Raw genomic sequence first — 19,881 nt, forward strand, 5'->3', positions numbered from 1 at the left:
GAAGATGTTCTGCTCCTGAATCAGCTGGGTGGGTCTTGCCTCTAGCCTCTTTGCAGGGAGTTCTGCTGAAGAGTTCCCTGCTGGGCCTGCAGCCTTGGTCGAATGAGGATCCGCCGGCCTGGGTCATCTCACTCACTCACCAGGCCTGCACTCTGGGTCTCGGAATTTACATGTTATGTAGCCTTTTTGGATTGCTTCTTTCATTTATTAACATGTATTTAAAGTTCCTCCAAGACATTTCATGACTTTTTAGTTAATTTATCTTCAATGCTTAATAATATTCCATTGTCTGGCTATACCATAATACTTAATTCCCCTACTAATGGATATCCTGGTTTCTTCTAAGTGAAGAAAATTAGAAATTAGAAAAACTTTTTATAAACATTTATGTGCAGGATTAAGTACACATAAGTTCTCTATTCTTTGGGGGCAATCATGCTTATCAGGGAGCATGACTGCTAAATCTTATGGTATCAGATTGCTTTGGTAGGAAACTGCCACACTGTCTTGCAAGGGACTATGTCATTTCACCTTCTCACTAACAATGAACAAGAGTTCCTATCATTTCTTGAGCTGGTCACCATGTGCACTGAGTGTTCTGGCCATTCTAAGAGGTATGCAATAGACTTTCACTGTTATTTAAATTGTGTTTCCTTGATAGCATATGATGTGGACCCTCTTTTGATACTTGTTTATCATCTATATATTTTCTCTTTATGATATGTCCATTAAAATCTTTGGCCCATTTTTTAATTAAGTTGCTTTATTATTGTTGAATTTTAATAGTTTTTGCCTGTTTTGGATGATAGTGCTTTGTCGGATGCATTTTTGTGACTATTTCCTAGTAGTCTGTGACTTGTCTGCCCACTCCCTTAGCATTGTCTGTCACAAAGCAGAAGACTTCAATTTTAATAACTCATTCTACAAATTATACACTCATAAAATCCTGGTAAATTGAGGCATCTTTGAGTTCAAATATGTGGAGAAAAAGTGTCTGTACTGAGCAGCCAGGTAATGAAATGCAATAGATTTCTATTGAGTTTTCTTCCAAGAGCTCTTCTCAGTTACCATTCTCTGTGTCTGGGCATGCTTTCTCATTTTAATTGGATTACAAGCTCTTCTAGGAGACTGACCACATTGCATAATGCTTTCCTAGCCCTTAGTACATAGAATATTCTTTTGTAATACATAAATGCTTAATAAAAGATGATCTATTTCTATTCAAGTCTCCTGTCAAAACCCAAAAAGAGAATTTATGAGAGACCTACTTATATATAATTCTCCATATACAAAAACCTTTGAACATCCAGGAATCACATTACTCAAATATTCAGATCTAAAATATAATTAACTTTCATGAAACTAATAAGAACCTGCATGTGAGCTTGAAGAAGTGTTTGAATACATGTATGTCCTCAGATCACTGAACCACCAGGAGCTGACCACAGGCCAGAAAATCAGAGAAATAAGCTTTAAATCTTATTTTCCTCTTGAATACATTCTGTGAGTACTATGTGAATTAATCTCTACCCACTGAAAAATGTAATATATTTTTCCGAGGTTCCCATCATTTCATAGTTATAGACAAAGACAATAGCTTCGTAGGAAGTCGGATGGGGCATAAATAGTTAACATCAGCTGGGTGTCATCCTGTTTAAATTAGTCTTTCCGTGGGCAGCACAGAGATAAAGGTGGGCTGTGGAGATGGCTACTGGTTTTTGTATAATCTTCTTCCAAATTCAGGGGACTTCGAAGTTCAGAAAGGTCAACAGATATGGAGGTCTAAAGTTGTATCACTCTATAAAGAAAAAAGAAGAGGAGACTCCTATGAGTCTTTCCTAATGTATTAGTTCAAATCTCCATTGCAACACTGTAAATTGTAGTAATGAGGAAAACTGAGGTGCAGAGTTGAGTAATATGCCCCCAAAAACATCACTTGTAAGAACTATATGTAAAACTTTGAAATCACGACTGTTTTAAAGCCCACTGTCTTAAAAATCCCTACATTTTTCCCTGAACAATTGTATTCTGCTTCTCTAAAATATCAGGGACTTTTCTAATGCTTAATCCATTTACTTATATCCTCAAATACTGAGAAACTTGAATTCTTAAAGTCTGAGGATGGTTCCATCAGCATTCTTGTGAAATCCGATCTAAATTGAAGGCAGGAGTGATAATACCGTTAGTATACACGTTGTGTCTTTGTGCCTGCTACTGAGTACAGTTAGGGGTGTGCTTCACGTTTTAAAGACATTACTAATTAATCATCATAATCCATGAAAAAAGTACATATTGCCTCCATTATAGAGATGAGGAAGTTCAGGATCAAAAGTAGCGAGATGGAATGCTCAAAAGTTCCATGTAACCTACTAGATGATCTCATCCAGGCATACTGAGGTAAATTGAAAAGATGTGATTGTTTGTATTTATGATACATAATATGAGGTTTTTCTATATTCATCAATTGTAAAATGATCACCACAGTATCCAAGCTAATTAACATATCCAACACACACAGTTTTTGTGTGTGTGGAAAGAACACTTAAGAACTGAGATACACAGGGCATTGTTAAGCATACACTATACATGTGCTATGCACATGTTAACCATGTGCTATACTAGGTGAACGTCACTATGTTACTGTGTAGTAAACATTCTGTACATTAAATGTCTGTAAAGTTTTCATTCTGCCTGAGTGAAACTTTGTGCCATTTGACTAACAACTCTACCTTTTTTACCATTCCACAACCCTTGTCCCCAGCAACAGTCACTACACTCCCCCCTCTTAGATTCTGTGTAGATCATGCAGCACTTCTTTTCCTACACCTGGCTTATTTCATTCAGTACAGGGTCATTCTGGTACACACACATTATCATAAATGACAGGGTTTTCTTCCTTTTCAGATTAAATAATAATCCACATATGCACCACATTTTCTTTATCCATTTACTTGGTGGTAGATACATAGATGGATTGCATATCTTGACTATGGGAAATAATGCTCTAATGAGCATGAGAATGCAGATATCTCTTAAGTATACTGATTTCATTTCTTTTGAATATATACCTAGAATTAGAATTGCTGGAGCATACTTTTAATTTCTCTAAAGGTCCTTTACCCTGTTTTCTATAATGCCGGCATCAATATATATTTTCACCATCAGACTACAAGCATTTTCCTTTCTTTACTTCCTTTCCAACTTTTCTTTCTTTTTTGTCATAGTGATCCTATCAAGTGTAAAGAGAGATTTCACAGTCATTTTAATTTGCACATCCCTGTTGACTACCCTGTTGACTAGTTTTTTTTTATATTCTTGTTGGCCATTTGTATGTCTTCTTCAGAGAAACACCTATTCATGACCTTTCCTATTTTAAAATTTTGTTTTCTTGTAATCAATTGTTTGAGTTACTTCTGTAGTTTGAATATTAGCTTCTTCTCAGGTGTGTGGTTTGAAAACATTTTCTGCCAATTTGTAGAATATCTCTTTACAGTGTTAGTGATTTCCTTTGCTGTGCATAAGTTTTTTAGTTTAATGCATCCCCATTTGTCAATCTTTTGCTTTTGTGGCTTATATTTTTGGAGGTAATAACTAAAACATTATCAGTGTCAGGAAGCTTCTTTTCTAAGTTTTTACCTAGTACTCCTTCCATTTTAGAGCCTACATTTTAGCCTGACCCATACTGACTTGAGTTTTGTATGTAGTAAGAAATCAGAGGCCAATTTCATTCTCTATGTGCACCTCCAGCTTTCCCAGCACTTACTGAAGAGCTTGCCTTTATCCACTGTATATTCTTAATAACTTTGTAGAGGGTAAGTTGGCTGTAAATGCTTAGATTTAATTCTGAATAGTGTTCAATGTTCTTTATTTTTATTTTTGTATTCTCCTATCAGGTTGTTTAGATTATTACACTCTGCAGTATAGTGTGAAATAAAGTAATGCGAAGTCTCCAGCTTTGTTCATTTTGCTCAAGATTTCCTTAGCTATTCTTGATCTTCTAGGGCTCCACATCAATGTTTGGATTTTTTATGTGAAAAAAATGCTGTTTGAATTTTAATATTGGTTACATTGAATCTGTAGATCATTTTTGGTAATATAGACATTTTATTACTATTTTTTTTTGAGACAGGGTCTTGTTATGTAGTTCAGGCTGACTTTGAGCTAACTTTATAGTCCAGGCTAGTCTCCAATTTGCAAGGATTGTCCTGCCTTAGCCTCCCAAATGCTGAGATTACAGGCATGCACCACCATGCCTGACAACATTTTAATGACATTAATTCTCCCAATCCATTGAGCTATATATGCATTACTAACATTACTCTGCCACACTGGGTGGAGAAATCTCTTCCTCCATCAAAACAGTCTCACTGGCATCCAGGAACTCAACATCTTCAGCCTCCTTAGGATCCTCCCACACATTTCCATCCCAATTTATGAGATCCCATTCTCTTCCTGTAAGTGTAATCATGTTTGCTTCAGATACTCCTTGAGGTTTAGCATTAAATTTATGTTGCAGTTCAGCCAATCAAATTTTGAGGGCTGCATTTGGGTTTCTGCAATCCCAGCCTTGTGGCTAAAAGAGAAGATATTATCTTTCAGGACACACTGAGAAATTTTTACATTTTTTATCGAATTTTTGAGCTTCTTATTTTCACTCATAAATTTATCCAGTGAGGCTAAGACCAACCAGCTAGCATTATTATATTCTTTACTCTGCCAAAGAAATTCAAAATATCTATGTACAGAATCACTAAATTCCTGACATCTTACAAGTGGTGAAGATAATCAAATGGATCTAAATGGCATATTAGTTTAAACAGCTCATGCCAAGACTTATCAATATATTCCTTAAGATCAGGAGGGAGAACTCGCCTTCACCAGCCCTGGACGTGATCACATGCAAGGTAGTTTGTATGTCTGACACAAGTCTCCTAATGCCTTATACCTGATAAAGTTAAGACGAAATAAGGGCTTTATCTGCAACTCTTGTTGCATAGGTCCTGCTTTACCTTGGTCTTAACCATCCAGCAGAAAAATATAAAAACGAAATATAAGAAGTAAAGCCATGCTGTTATGCTAAGCTGTAGGGGACTCAGGTCAACAATTTCTGACATAGCCAGTCAAGCGGAAGACCCAATACTATTATGGGCTACTGGACTCTTTTAGATTATTTTGCTGAGTTTACACACCTATAATATTCAAATAACGGAACTTAACAAAAAAAGGGGATACAGATGAATGTCCATTTTGTATCTGTGTATTCAAAGTGGTTAGGATAGATATATAGTTACATTCTCTTAATGAATAGAGCAATTTGTTCTAATGGTGTTTGTAAATAGGATATCAAGTCCGCATCTTGTACAGCAATCAACCACTAAGAAGAATGTATGCAATGTGTGAATTATTGAAACTCTCCTACCAGTTTGATTTGAAATTGTCTCATTGCTATTTGTTTCTCAATAAAATTATGGAAAAAAAAAAGAAAAAAAAAAAAGATCAGGAGGGAGAGACCATGGTGTTTTTAGGTCTCATCAAATCAGAGTCAACTCCCAAGAACTCCTAAAGGCATGAAAATATGCCGTCATTATATTCTGCTCCTCGAGAGCCACTCTCAGTAGCAAAATCTGTATCAGTCAGGGTTTCACTAGAGGTACAATTTAACACAAGATGTACAGATGTATAAGAAATTTACAAGATTGACCTACAATGGTCAGCCACAGAGTCAGATGAGGAAGCATACACGGGGTGTCTGCACACCCAAGACTGAAGGATTCGGCTCAAGGTCTGGAGCTCACTGTGGTGTTCCATGTAAGTCCATGTCAGGAGGCCAGTGGATCTACGATGGAAGGCTCATGACCCTACACCAGAAGACTGAAGGATCCAAGGCAGAGCCAAGAGTCTGCGCCAGAGCCAGGAGATGGTGTCCAAGCTGATTTGAAGACTGTAGCTACTCCGAGGAAGAGTAGGACCCCCTGTCCTTCCTCATTTTCCAGTAAGTGATGAGTCACCCTAGGGTGGGGCATCCATACCCTAAAGTGTGGAATTGCTGAGCCAATTTAGTCAAGTTCTTAGCTTCTCAATTTGACACAATCAATCAACCACTACTTACATCTTATAGTTTCTTTCAATATTGTTTTATAAGGGCCAGCCAAATAACACAGCTGCTTAAAGCGCCTGTTTAGGCAAATTCAGGGGCACTTGGGAGGCTGTAAACAGGAGGATCACTACAAGTCCAGTCTACGCAGTGAGACCCTGTAGAGCCTGTACAGCCTGTCCTAAAATTAAAAAAAAAAAGTTTTATAGTTTTCAGTATACAACAGAGGTCATCATGACTAAATTTATCCCATTTTGTGGTCCTAGTACAAACAGGATTTTCTTGATTTCTTATTTGAGTAGTTTGTTGATAGTTTGTAAAAACATAAATGACAGGGCCAGGGAGATAGCTCAGTATAATAAGTGCTTTCCTGGCAAGTGCAAGGTCCTGAGTTCAATCCCCAGTGCCCCCAAAAAACAAATAAATAAATAAATTTTGATTTTTGGTCATGTATTTTACTAAATTCTTTTATTATTTATAAGGTTTTTTCTTTCTTTTTTCTTCTTTTTAAGTATTCAAGGTTTCCTATATATAAGGTGATGTTATCTGCAAAAAGAAGTAAGTCTTGGTTCTTTACAGTTTGGATGTCTTTTGCTTTCTTTTGCTTCTGTCTTTGCTGAATTTCTCTTACTAGCACTTACCGTACTCTATTGAATAGAAGTCACAGGAGTGGGCAATTTTTTTGTTTCTGATTTTAGAGGAAACATTTTAAACTTTCTACTATGGAGTATAATGTAGCTATGAGTTGGCTTTTATTACCCTGAAAAATCTTTTGTGTCTAATTCATTCATTGAGTGTTTTTGCCATGAAAGGATGTTGAATTTTGTCCAATGTAATTTCTGTCTATTGAAATGATCAAGTGATTTTTCCATTCATTCTGTCAGGAAGTTGTCACATTAATTGATTTATATCCATTGAATCATCCATGTTTCTCTGAGACAAGCTCCGCTCGATTGCTATGCATGATCTTTACATGTGCTGTTGAATTGAACTTGATAATTTTTTGTGGAAATTCTTTGTGTCTATATTCATCAGTGATATTGGCCCACAGCATTCTCTTTTAGTAGTGTCTTTTTCTAGCTTTGGTAAAAAGGTAACACTAGGGGGTAGGGAGATAGCTCCGTGGAATAAATACTTGCCTGGCAAGCACAAGGGCCTGAGTTTGATCTCTGGTGCCACAAAAAGAAAACAAAAAAAAAAAAAAAAAAAAAAAAAAAAAAAAAGGTTAACACTAACATTGTAAATAAGTTTGGAAGTCCTCTTTTTCGCTTTTTTGGAATAGTTTGAAAAAGGCTGGTATTAACTATTCTTTTAATGTTCGATAGAATTTATCAGTGAGAGGCCAGGTAGATCCTGAGACTGTCATTGTTGGAAGGCTTTTGATTAGAATTTTTTAATTAGAAATTTAATCTCTTCATTCATTTTTAGTTGGTTCAGATGTTTCTATTTCTTTATAATTCCTACTTGGTAGATTGAATGTTTAAAGTAAGTTATCCATTTATTCTAGGTTGTTCAGTTTGTTGGTGTGTCTCACAAGAGTATCTCACAATCCTTTGTATTTCTGTAGAATTAGTTGTGTTCTATAAAAATGTTTATTTGCTTTCCCCTCTTTTTCTTCATTAATATAGCTAAAGGTTTGTCAATGTTGTTTATCTTTTCCAAAATACAACTGTTTTGTTGAGCTTTTCTAGTCTTTGCTAGTCTATTTCTTCTTTCTTTCTTTCTTTCTTTCTTTCTTTCTTTCTTTCTTTCTTTCTTCTTTCTTTCTTTCTTTTCTTTTTTGTAGTACCAAGGATTGAACTCAGGACCCTGGGCTTGCCAGGCAAGTGCTTATTCTACTAAACTATCTCCCTGGCCCATGCTAGTCTATTTCATTAATTTCTACTATGATTTTTTTTCTGATTGTACTAACTGTAGGCTTATTCTTATTTTTCTATTTTCTTGAGGTGTAACATTAGAGTATTAATGGGTTGAAACCTTGTTCTTAATGTTGATGTCAGATCTCCTCATAGACCTCCTCTTGGTGCATCTAGTGAGTTTTTGCTACTTTGTGTTCTACTTTTATTTAAGATATTTTCATTTGTTTTCTGAGGGTTTTTTTGACTTATTGATTGCTCAGGAATGTGTTGGTTAATTTCCACAACTTACTGAATTTTCCTTCTGTTATTAATATCTATTTTCACACCATAGTGGTTGGAAAAGATACTTGGTATGTTTTCAATTTTACATTTGTTAAGCCTTGTTTTTGAACCTAACATAGAATTTTTACATTTATCATTCATGGTTTGAAAAGAACACATATTCTGCTGTTGGATAGAATGTTGTATATTTGTCTGTTAGGTCTTTTTGGTCTGTACTGCTGTTGAAATTCACTGAATCCTTATGGATTTTCTTCTTTCAGATGACAAATCTATTGTTGATGAACTATTCATTGTTAAGAATACTGAAGTTTCCTACTATTACTACATTGTATTTCCCTCCTTATAACTGCTAATATGTAATTCATATACTTAAGAGCTTTTCATGAATTATGTTATTAAGCAAAGTTATTGCACAAACACCAGGAAAACCTGACTGCATACTCTGGTAGACAAAATAGTTTCTATCTACCCTCCTTCAGTGCTAGAGCTCCTTCCTTGTCCCATAACATTCCACAAAGGTTTCCTTTTTACTGAGATACAGTCTCATGGCTAATCTCAAATAACCACTTTTTCTATTATTGACTAAAACTATATTCCAATGATTTTCGAAGAAAAATGAAAAATGCTAACCCAAACTGAGATCTAGATTTAGGCAATTAGAGTAGCTAGAAAGAAAGTCCTGTGAGTGGGAAATGCCACTGAGACTGGCTATTTCCTGACCTGGCCTCAGACACTCTGTACAAATCACCACTTCAATTTAAATACTGAAGCAAGCAGCAGGATCCAGAGTAAAGAAACAAGTTTCCAAGAAAGCACCCCTCTACTGAAGTCTTTACAGAAGTTATTTTCCAGTCACTGCTAAGAACTTTTATACTCAGACATAGATGTGTTTTGTGCTGTACTCAATCTCCTGTCTATTGAATTTATAATAGCTATCATAGTGCAATCAGTGGGTGACAAACTCCCAGGAGAAAAATAGCTGAAGAGTAAAATTTCTTGTGGACTTCTATTAAAGTGAGGGATGCAGGGAGACATTAGCAAAGGCTTGTCTCTGTACCCAGAACTCATATATGTGCATGCAAACCAAATCTCAGCTTAGGGGCATTTTTCATAACTGGTTTTTTTTGTTTCTGACATCAGTCAACCACAAATAAGCAGTCCTCTCATTGATGATATAACTCAGGATCTTTCATCACCCTATACCTGAATAAATCAAATGTCCAGATAAAGTCAATCAGGTATTTTACTTATGTTGCATAACTATTCAGCACATAAAATTCACCACTTATGCTGCTAGAAAAGAGTTGCTAGACCTTTTCTGATTGTGAGTTCTATGCTTAACTAAACTTAATCAAGTTTATTTTGTCTAAATATTCGTAATACTTCCTAATATTGTTGGAATGAATGAAAACCTTACACCTTTTATAAAGCAAATTACCTAAAGACTAGGAGATAATCAGCATAAGGAGAATGTGCCATGTAAACCTCCAAATAAATGTACTTATAAAAATAAATTCATTAATTAAATTGTCAAATATTACATCATTGTACATGTGACAAACTGACATCTGATGTCTCCTGATGTCATACACTGAGGACACAGCAGCACCCAAACAGTATTCTTGATCAAAACATAAGAATGATAAACCTAACACTAATTATGAAGAAGCAGATCAATGTAAACTGAAGAACATTCTGCAAAACTTTGGGGCTGGACACAAAGAAAGGTGCTAGAAAAGGTGATGTGACTGTCAGTTGTGGTTGTGGACTTGACTGAATTGAGACATGCATAGCGGATCAGTGCAGGGCACTCCTGGGTGAGTCTGTGGGGTGGTTCCAGAGGTGATTGGCATATAGACCAGCAAACTGGGGTCAGCAGACTTGCCTTGACTGTGAGGGGCATCATCTGATAGGCTTGTATCCCAGATGAAATGAAATGAAGGAAGACGTTGGTCTATGCTTAAAAAGCCCCATTTGCTTGAGCAGATGTGTATTTTGCTACTGCTATAATGTCCAGCTTCATCAACCTTTCAATGTGACTTCATACCAGTGACTCTCCAGGAAGCTCCAACCCATCAGGATTGGACTGGTGCTGCGCCTTAAACCCTCTTTTCTTGCAGCTTTCAGGTTTTTGATCGAGCAGTTTGGACTGTCCTGCTGCCAATGCTGTAAGCCTATCTAATAAATCCCCTTCATAATTATATCATCATATACATATAGGCAGAAAACACATATAGCAAGATAAAATATACAATTAAATATTGACCAGGGAATTGACAGATTAAAGGAAGTTAAAGAAAATGGCACTAAACACAATATATGATCCTTGATTGGATACTGGTTTTTTCATGAAGGTAAAAATTTTTACATTAGGCAATGTTTCTACATCAAGGTTCCACTCCTGAATATAATAGCAGGGATTTATTTATTCAGAACATTTTATTCTTAGAAGATAAATGGAACAAAATATCAGTAAATAATTCACAATGAGATGAGTACATATGCATGTTTTACACATACAAGTTTAAAAGAATAATTTAAAAAACAAGTTTTTACTTCTGGTAAGGTAGGTGAAATTTTAATATTAGAAGATAAATGAATAACTTTGGTCATTAATGTTGGTGTGATGTATTTTGTTCATTGAGCAATCATTATACATGAGGCCCTATGGCAGACTGAAAATACAAACATTAAAACTGATACTTATCCTGCCTTAAGAAGCTCACACACAGGATAATGCAATTATTACTATCTAGTTCACATAATGGGCCATTAGCCTCCAATATCAACTTCTTTACAGCAAGTATCTTGTAATGATGCAAAATTCCAAAACTAAAGGATATGTTGGCTATGGTCAGATAGGGGCTCAGCATCTGTATCTATGTTTTTACCCTTTAATGAGCTTACCCTAGGGGAAGGTAAACTATAATTTTTATCCTCAGACATCCTTGTAACTAGAGTTATAAAGGCAGGTTAATCTCTGTCAATTAGATGCACTCTCTGAGGTATGGAAGGGGAAAGAGAACTAGCAAGCAACTTCCTATTAGCTGGCACTGGCCATAATAGGCAGAGGGACAGTGGCGGTGGTGAAACTTGTTTATTTTGTTTTTTTCTTTTCTTTTCTTTTCCTTTAATTTAATTTTGAAGAGTAAAAACAGAAGCAAAAACAAATAGAAAAAGTGACAGAAACAGGGTGACATACAATAATATATATGTTACAGATTTTCAAAACCAGAATAGCTAATTAATCATGGTTGTTATATCTATTTTAACATCAATCTTTTGCTCAGATTAACAGATATTGTTATATCAGTTTGGGGAAATAATTGAATATTGGCACTTGCTTTCAATAAATCTCAATTTTGTCCTTGAATTTTTAAAATTATTTTAAACAGAGTGAAATAATTGGTAAGACCTTAGAAACAGTACACATTTAGAAGACCAAGATGAGGAGTATTCAACCACGGGTTTTGCATTACACATTCCTGTCCTTGATGTAGTTGCTCAGATTGCAGATGCCAGCACACAGAGTTAGTAAAGGTAAAAATCCTAAACATTAACTGCTATTTTCAAAACACTGATGGAAATTATTAGCACAATTATCTCAGCCATCTGGTATATATACTTGCATGATTTTTCCTCCTTCCTTTTTTCCTATCTTTTCTCCTCTCATCTTCATTGATTAATCCTTAAATTCAGCTTCTTTCTGTTTTGCTATATTTATTATACCTTTCAGGTTTTATTTCTTCTTTCAGATTCTTACACTAGGGATACAATACAATATTTACACATGTGAGTCTGATTTATTTCACTCATGAGTATAGCCTCTAGTTGCATTCACTTACCATAAAGGTTTCAAGTTTGTCTTTTTTATAGCTGAGTAGTACTCCATTGTACAAAAATACAATGTCTTTTCATTCGTTCCTCAAGTGATGGACATTTTCATTGTTTCCAAGATTGGGCTATGACAAACTGTGCTACTATAAACATAGGTGCACGTATATCACTATGGTAGGATGTTTTTAGTTCTTTTTGGAAAATATCCAGAAGGGGAATAGCTTCACTGAATGGGATTTCCAATCCTAGTTTTTTGAGGAGTCTCCACACTGATTTCCATAGTGGTTGCACCAATCTACATTCCTACTAGCAGTGGAGAAAGGTTCCTTTTCCCTCATACCCTCTCCAGAATTTGTTATTAGTTAATTTCTTTATGATAGCCATTCTTTCTCAGGTGAGATGTTATCTCAATGTTGTTTTAATTTGTATTTCTGGAATGGCCATGCTGTGGAACATTTTTTTCAGGTATTTATTTGCCACTTGCACTTCTTCCTCTGAGAAGTATGTATTCATCTCAGATGCCCATTTTTGGACTGAGTATTTACATTTTGGGGGCTGAATTTTTTAGGTTCTTTATGTAATTCAGATAGAAGTCCTTTGTCTGAGTGATTGTTGGTTATGTTTTTTACCAATTTGTGGGTTGTCTTTTCACACTGGTGGTGTTTTCTTTTGACATGCAGAAACTTCTCAATAAAATGAGATCCCAGTTGTATTTCTCATGCAGTTTGGTTTTTGTTCACGAACTGTCTGCCTACTTCTATGTCTAGAAGGTTTTCACCTACTTTTTCTTCCAGGAGATTTAGTGTTTCTGCTTCAATGTTTAGATCTTTAACCCATTTTGACTTTAGTTTTGTGTATGGTGATAAACTCAGGTCTATTTTATTTTTTGGCATGTAGAGATCCAGTTTTCCTACAACTGTTTGTTAAAGAGACTATCTTTCTTCCAGTGCACATACTTGGTCCCTTTGTCAAAGATAAGATGACTGAGTGTGTTTGTATTTGTATTACATTTTGTATTCTGTTCCATTGATCCTTGGGTCTGACTTTTTTGCCAGTGCCATGCTGATTTTATCACAGTGTCTTTGTAGTATAATTTTAAGTCAGGGATTGTAATGTCTCCTGCCTTCCTTTTGTTGACCAAGATACTCTTTGCTATTCTAGGTCTTTTTTGGCTCAAAATAAATTTTAAGAATGTTTTCTTGGGCTGGTCAGATAGTTCAGCAGAATAAAGCACCTGCTTAGGCAGAGCACAGAAGCCAGGGTTCGATCCCCAGCATGCTGTGCCAGAACTTAGATGGCGATTAAGACTGGGTATGGTGACACATGCCTGTAATCCAGTGACTGAGAGGCTGAAAACAGAAGAATCATTACAAGTCTGATCTACATAGTGAGACCATGTAGATGCTGTAGACCCTGTCCTAAATACATTAAAAAGAAGAAGAATGTTTTCTCTAGATCTATGAGGTATGTTGATGGTATTTTGATAGGGATTGCATTAAATCTGTATAAAAATTTTGGGAGCACAGTCATTTTAATAATGTTGGTTCTTCCTATCCAGGAGCAAGGAATATCTTTCCATTTTCTGAAATCCTCTTTGATCTCTTGTCTTAGAAGATTATAATTTTCATTGTATAGATCTTTTACTTCCTTTGTTAGATTAATTCCTCAGTATTTCTTTTTTTTTGGATACAATTGTAAATGGCTTTGTTTCTCTAATTTCTCTCTCAGTGAGTTTGTTATCTGTATAGAGGAATGCTATTGATTTTTGGGTGTTGCCTTTGTATCTTGCTATGCTACTGAATTTGTTTATTAGTTCTAGGAGCTTCTTGGTAAATATTTTTGGGTCTTCCAAGTACAGTATCATGTCATCTGCAAATAGTGATAGTGTAACTTCTTCACCTATTCTTATTTCTTTTATTTCTCTCTCTTGTCTAATGGGTCTAGTTAATGATTCCAGAACTATATTGACTAGGAGTGGTGATAAAAGACATACTTGTATTGTACCTGATTTGAGAGTAAAAGCTTTCAGTTTTTCTCCACTTAGAATTTTATTGGCTGCCAAGCAATGGCCGGGACTCATCCACATGGCTGACACTGACAAAGGTTCTACAATCTGAGGTACAGGATCTCAAGATAAATCCTGAGGGGATTTCACTGACCTTCTCAGACCAAAAAGCTACAACTCTTGTTGCATAGGTCCTGCTTTACCTTGGTCTTAACCATCCAGTAGAAAAGTATGAAGATGAAATATAGGAAGTAAAGCCATGCTGTTATGTTGAGCTGTGGGGGACTCAGGTTAATAATTTCTGACATTGCCAGTTAAACAGAAGACCCAATGCTATTATGGGCTACTGGACTCTTTTAGAATATTTGGTGAGTTTACACACCTATAATATTCAAATAATGGAACTTAGAAAAAAAGGGGTGTACAGATGAATGTCCATTTTGTATCTGTGTATTCAAAGTGGTTAGGATAGATATATAGTTACATTCTGTTAATGAATAGAATGATTTGTTCTAATGGTGTTTGTAAATAGGATCTCAAGTCTGCATCTTGTACAGCAATTAACCACTAAGAAGAATATATGCAGTGTGTTAGTTATTGAAACTGTCCTACTGATTTGATTTGAAACTGTCTCATTGCTATCTGTTTATCAATAAAATTATGAAAAAAAGAATTATATTGGCTGTTGGTTTGTCATAGATGGCTTTTATCAGGTTGAGGTAGAAGCCATCTATTCCAATTATCTGTAGGGCTTTGATCATGAGTGAGAGTTGGACTTTGTCAAAAGCCTTTTCTGCATGTATTGAGATGATCCTGTTGTTTGGGGTTTTGGCTTTGTTAATATAGTGTATTACATTTATAGATTTGCATATGTTGAACAATCCTTATATCCCTGGGATGAATCCTACCTGGTCATGGCATATAATCTTGATGATTTGCTGTATTCTATTTACTAGTATTTTATTGAGGATTTTTGCATTTATGTTCATGTGGGAGATTGGCCTGTAATTCTATTTTTTGCTTGGATAATTCTCCAGTTTTGGTATCAGTATATTACTTGCCTCCAGGAATGACTTTTGGAGTATTGCTTCCTTTTCAATTTCATTGAAGAGTTTGAGTATTGTAATTAAATCTTCTGTAAATTTCTTGTATAATTCAGCTGTGAATCCAAAAGGACTTGGGCTTTTCTTTGTTGGTAACTTTTTTTAAATTATTTTCAATTTCATTGGCCAATATTGGATTATCCAGTTTTTATATTTTATTGATTCAGTTTTGGCATTTTGTACCTATCTAGCTATCTGTCCATTTCTTCTATGTTCTCGATCCTGTGAGAGTAAAGATTTTCAAAAGAGCTATCAATAATATGAATTTCCACAGGGCCTGTAGTAATTTCTCCCTTTTCTCTTTTCATTCTTGGAATTATGTGTATTTTGATCTCTCTCTAGAGAATCTTTTCATACTCTGTGTAGGGTTGGTTTGGTTGTCACAAATTTCTTTAGTTGTTCTTTGTCATGGAGATATTTCGTTTCTCCATTAAAATTGAAAGAGTTTTTCAGAGTGTATCAGCCTGGGTTGGAATTTGTTCTCTTGTAGGACATGAAGCACTTTACTCCACACTCTTCTTGACTTGATGGTTTGTGAGGAGAAATCTGCTCTTGGGTTATCCTTTAAATTTGATTTGTTTCTTTTCTTTAGTGGCATTTAGTATGTTCTTGCACTGAATTTTTGAGATTTTGATTATTATATGTCTGTGTGTAGTTTTAACTGGGTTGATATTATTTGGAGCTCTGTATGCCTCAGTCATCTGAATGTCAGAGTCTTTCCCCATTTGGGAAGTTTTCTGCTATTTCTTCTACCATATTGTTTTTATGTCAATTTTGTTGCCTCTTTTCTCATTGATGCCTATTAGTTTTATGTTGTTCATCTTTGCATCATCTTGTAGCTCTTGAATTATTATTTCCTGCATCTTAGTTGCTTTTAAAAGATCTTTCCTTACCTTTTCACTAGCTGCAATGTGTCTTCAAGGTCTGAAAGTTTATCTTCACTTTCATTCACAGTTTTACCAACTTTTAATGGAGCTTTTAATTTCATGTATAACTCTTTGAATCAGCTTCATGCATCCTATTTCCTTCCTATATTGCTCTCAAGTCTTTCATCATTTTTCTATTCTCTATTTTTTATCAGTGTCTCCTTTAGAAATGCTTAGTAACTCTTTCATTATAGTTTTGATTTCTTTTTTCACCTGGGAGATTATTTCTGATGTTACTTCCTGTCTACTCTTCTGCAGTGGCTTCTTGACTTCAGTTGCTATTATTTCAGAGATTTCAGGTGTGTGACTTCCAATTCCTTCTATTCTGATGTCTCCTTGGTTTGTTCTCAGTGGGCTCAGGGCCTGAGATTACTTTTTGTGCCTTCTTTTTGTCATTTTCTATTTCAGAGAGAGCTCTTTATTTTGACTTCTGTGATAACTTTTTGTGAAAGTTTTACACTAGGTACCTGAATCACTGCAGTCAGAGCCTCTCTGTAAAGTCTATTTTGTAGGTATCTGTCATATGTCAGAGATTCTTGTTCTGTGTGTGTCCCAAGATTTTTCCTTCTCAATTGGGTGTAATATATATAAGTTTGTGTTTGGCACTGTCCTCTGTCCTTCAGTGAGATTATTACCCAAGCAACTCCCAATATTATTATCCAACGGAAAACACGTGGTTGAGGCAGATATGGTTTTCTAGTTACAGTAGTATAATTAGCAGTACTACTAACAGCTACTGAAATTTAGAAATGGAAAAACTTTTGTGACCAATGGATTTGTAGTTTAGACCACAGGAACAAACATTATGGCTATATAACAAAGCAGATCTTAAATTGGGAATTTGTTTTTAAATTGCCTCCCCTAAGTTCCATCCAGGCAACTCCCCTTCAAGCATCTGCAGTCTTCTGGGCAGACTAGTTTACCCCAGTTATCTTCTGCCATCTCTATGCCACAAGGATGCTCTTATAGATCTGTACCTTGGTCTGGGCTCAGCTGAGCTCACTGGGTCTAGATCTACTGAACTCAAATTTGACTGGCTTGGGTCTGGTTGCTGTATTCAGCTCCTTCCAACTGAGCCCTGTTCAAGTGGACCAGTAGGTCCCATTGGCTGCCTGCTCCACAATTCCTTCCCTATAGGCCATCTGAGGTGGAGTGAATGGTGGAACTTTTGCTTAGCTTCCTAGTATGTGGTGTTTGCTTTATGAAGTCAAAGGCAGTGATTGTGGCAGTGTCTTGTTGGGGACAGCAGCACCTCCCTGACTCCTGGATTGCTGCTTTGATAGATTACCCTTAACTTTATTGATTAAATCATCACTTTCTGGCTCCCTATTATGGGTTGTGTCTAGATGTCCCCTTGTAGCCTCATGCAGTCATACAGCATTTCCGGAGGTGGCTGACTAGAGTGTGTGATGCTGGGGATTAAGGGTATATGATTAGTAAATTTTACTCCAATGATCAGTTTGGCATAGTTCTGTCTTAGTATCAGGGGTTTGAGTGCTGCACCTACCCTAGTGTGGGTAATCTATACACAACAGAGAAGACACAAAGAATCTTGCATGCACTTCCTTGTTACTTTGCTATCTTGTGAGTACCATGAACTGTTCTCCTTTGTGATGCTCCCTGCCGAGCCACTCTATTCAGAGCCAGTTGGTTGACTGAAACCTTCACAGACTGTGAGCCAAATAAACCTTTCCCCCTTTAAGTTTAGGTGTGGGTTTTGGGGTTTTTTTTTGTCTCATCAATGAAGAAAGTAATGAAGACATTCCCACTCCTCCACTTTTTCTCTAATGTCTTGTGTCTTTTACTGCCCTGAGATTTAATCAGCAAACATTATTTATTTCTAGACATTGTTTCTAGAAATATTATTTGTTTCTATTAGTTAACATTTGTGTTCTATTCAGTAAATTCTTGGCCTTCTAAGCTGCATTTGAAAACAGGCTTTTGAGCCTAATATTTAATTGGGATATCAAATTAAATGTATAGTATACACTGTATAGTATACACTGAGTTCTAAAATAGTTGGAGAAAAAAGTAGAAGAAAAGTAATATTATTTCTTCTTCTTCTTCTTCTTCTTCTTCTTCTTCTTCTTCTTCTTCTTCTTCTTCTTCTTCTTCTTCTGTTTTAGGACAAGGTCTACAGGGCCTCACTACATAGATCAGACACATAGTGATCCACTTGTGTTCAGCCTCCCAAAACATGGGATTATAGGCACGTGCCACCATGCCCAGTCTCATTAGCTGTCTCAGTGTGCCCCGGGGGTGGGTGTCTGCCTAAGCAGGCACTTTAATCTGCTGAGCTATTTGGATGGCCCTTAGAAGGTAATATTTCCAAACCACCTTAAATGCAAACTTGATTTTATCAAATATATATTTTAATAATTGTATTTTATTTAATAAATTATATTTTTTCAAGTTATCATTTCAAAATTGGTGATAACACAAAATTAGCTTATCTAATGATAATAAAAATCACTCATTGAAACACAAAGTAGAGATCTTGAAAAAAATCAACACCATTTAAAATAAATTACAAAATTTAACTATAAATTTAACAATTTTCAAAACATAATGGAAGTTTCTTACAGGCACTGTTAGAATTTTGAAAAGGTTAAATGTCCTACTGTGTTGGTGAGCATTGTGATCCTGTCTGGTAATCTCAACAACAAGCTGAGATAAAACTTCCAATAAGCAGCACCCAATCCCACAGAGCCCTTAACATACATGATGCAAGTCCATCTGAAGTGTAGCACGAGTTTACCTGTTCTCTTTCACCTCCATGGCTCCACCACAACCCTGACATCTAATGGTCCTACCACATGAAAATAGCATTTGTTAGCCCTGTGGCAATTTCTCTTGGGTTCCTTACTGTAAAATGGCCTCAGCTCACCTGTTGATTAGGCAAATTCCTTATCATTCTTCAACCCTGTGCCGGGACATGAACTTCTTCTTGGACCTCCAAAACAGCTGCACCCACTTTAATGGCCCTCACTTGCTCACATGCATTCCCCCGTCCTGCTGACAACCAACATATCTCAGGATTATTTGTTCGCCTGTCTCCCCAACAAGCATAAGTTTCCTAGAATCAGTAATTCTGCCTTTCTTAATGACATATTAATTCTCCTAATGGCCTTGTTTGTCATAAAAATTTAGCATCCTCTTAACCGCCAAAACAACAAAATCTGTAGTACTTCCATCAGTCCTAAAGTTTTTCCATGTCCCTTTCATAGCTAATCTTCTACATTTTCTGACCTAATGTAACTCCGATATACTTAAGGTCTGTATGAGTCCATTCTGTCTGTTCCAATATTTCATAAAATGGAACTTATAGTATTTACTGTTTTGTGTCTACCTTATTTCATTTGCACAATATTTTGGGGATTCACTCATGTTATTGATTCAGTAGTTCATTTCTTCAACCAAATAGTGTTTCATCTACAGATGTAACACAAATTGCTTATCATTCACCAGTTGATGCACTTTTGCCTTGTTTCCATAGTGTTTCCACTATGAACAGGTGTGCTGAATAAAAAAACACATTTGTGAATAATTTGTTCAATTTTTTTTTCCCAACCGAGTAGCTCAACAGATTAAAGCAGAGCTATGCTTAGGCAAAGTGCAGCGGCCAGGGTTTGATACTGGCATGCCATTGCTGGCCCTGCTCCCAGGGTGCACTGAGAAATTGATACTAGAGGGGCTGGGGAGATAGTTTAGTAGAATAAGCACTTGCCTGACAAGCTCAAGGTACTGAGTTCAATCCCTGGAGAGAGAGAGAGAG

Source organism: Octodon degus, unplaced genomic scaffold (genome assembly GCF_000260255.1).
Source record: "Octodon degus isolate 3935 unplaced genomic scaffold, OctDeg1.0 scaffold00074, whole genome shotgun sequence".
Lineage (NCBI taxonomy): Eukaryota > Metazoa > Chordata > Mammalia > Rodentia > Octodontidae > Octodon > Octodon degus.